Genomic DNA, 2,191 nt, shown 5'->3' with positions numbered 1-2,191 from the left:
TCTTCTCCCCAACTCCCTCTTCTACCAGAGTCTTGCCATTATTCTGCAACGTGGATCCAGTTCCCTCGATGGAGGGAGTATAATGCTCTGTACCACCTGAGGCTTGGACTCCCATGCCGTGCCTTGTTCTCTGGGTCTTGTCCAGCTTCATCTGGGTCTGGAGGCCAGAGTCCTTCTTGGCCAGCCCCTAGACAGTGCCCAGAGCCTCTGATGAGCCTCCTACATAATCCCTCCAGAAGAGTGCATCTGCGCCTTCTTCCATTGACCATGTAGGGTCTTCTAGGCAAACTGGATTTGGAGCTGAGGCTGGGGGTTGACTATTGACCTGGATGGCTGAACTGTAAACCTGAAATCTTCCCTCTAATTGAGCTTGAATTTGTCTTACAGTGACTTGTCAAGTTGTTGGAAGTGGGATCAGCTGTTGGGAGGGAAGAAGAACATGGAGTCAGGCCAAAGAGATCTTTTTCCGGGGCAGCTCTGGACCATTCCTGAAACTTCTCCTCTGATAGAAGAAACTATCTGTGGTTGTGCCTCTGAGTGCATGTGCGTGAATCTTTCTACCTGTTTGTCTCTCTGTTTATCTATGAGGGTTCCCATGCATACATGTGTGCAGTCTCCCTTCATCTCACAAGCTGTGAGCTCTCAGGCAGCGATTTACATCATTCTACTTCCATTTTCTTTGTCTGTATAACAGAAAGAACAATAACTTCTACAAATAGTTACTATGGTGGTGAAATGAAACAATGTACGTAGCCCCTTAGCGTAGTTCCTGGTGCTCATACCTTAGGCTGTTATTACTAAATGCCTTATGCGAGTTACTTAGCCTCTGTGCTTCAGTTTCCTTATGTGTAAATTGGGTGTAATACCAGAACCTAGTGTTGTGAGAATTAGAGAGGTTGATATCTGTAAAGTACTTAAGTTCGTGCAATAAATATTAGTGATTATAATGCTTATTATCTTTCGGTGTATGGATATGTCTGGGCGAGAATCTCTGAGTGTGCATGTCTCAAGGCAAGTCTCTCTGCTTGTATGTGATTGTACATATTTGTATATGTGTGCTTCTGTATTTATATGGCCAGGCAGGCCTCCTGTCTCTGGGTGGAGTTTGCTGTTGGCCCAAACCTGGACTCCCTGAGCCAGCCACGGCTGGCGCCAGGGATGGAATTTCCATTAAGAATTAAGCGGGACAGCACTGGGAATCCAGGCAGGCTGAGGGGAGGGGGTTGGAGGGGATGATACACCAACTCCAAGCTCTCTCAGCTGGCCTCAGTTCTGGACTGCCTTGGAGAAAGCTGCTGCCACTTTTGCCTTGAGTTGTAGGTCTTGCCGGGGTCATGGCTCAGAAGGATGGACAAGGAGAGAGAAGTTGCCTCTATGGGCCTCAGTAGGGAAACTTGGAGTTGCTGCAGCCAAGACCGGAGCCATGAGGCGGCCTCCCGAGAATGGAGAGGCAGCCAGCGAGGGTATAGGCAGCTGGGGCCTATGGGGCCAACAGGAGCCAAGGAGGCTGCGCTGTGCAGTAGGTATCTGGGAAAATGTGTGTGTGTGTGTGTGTGTGTGTGTGTGTGCGCGCGCGCGCGCGCGCACGCGCGCGCGCCTCTGTTTTGGGAAATGCAGGTGGGGGACATTCACACCAAGTGTCCTAAGGGAATACCTAGCAAATTAAGTCTGCTTTTCTCTTGTCCTGAAAGCCTGGCACAGAATTTGGTCCTGGAAATAATAAATCTCTGAGGCTTTTTGCTAATATTTATCCTGTTTATGATCTAAGCCTCATTCCATTTCTAGCATACTAGAAAATATCTTAGCTTTCTAGGTACTTTTACATTCCTAAACTCATCTCATACTTTCAATAGCCCATGAGCTAGACAGAGACCATTATGGTCATCAGTGTAAATATGGGAAAACTGAGTCTCAGAGAGGTTAAGTGACTTGTCCAAGGACACACAGTTAGAAAGTGGTATAAGCAGGACGTAAAGTCAGGTTTCTTTGTGGACAAAGTCCATACTATTATTATTATATTACCTGACCTACCAGAAAACAGACTCAGAGAAAAGATTCTGCAAACTTTGCACATTTGAGGAAGGCCATGGCTCCAGTGTTAAAGCCCAGCCATATGGGTATCTGAGGCCCAAGCTCTATGCCTGGGCACCGAGACAATCTTTGTTGAGATAGGAAATGAAGCTCCTCTCAA

Source organism: Pteropus vampyrus, unplaced genomic scaffold, assembly GCF_000151845.1.
Source record: "Pteropus vampyrus isolate Shadow unplaced genomic scaffold, Pvam_2.0 Scaffold575, whole genome shotgun sequence".
In the NCBI taxonomy this organism is placed as follows: Eukaryota; Metazoa; Chordata; class Mammalia; order Chiroptera; family Pteropodidae; genus Pteropus; species Pteropus vampyrus.
The sequence above is the reverse complement of the archived record's forward strand: the minus strand, read 5'-3'. Positions refer to the sequence as shown.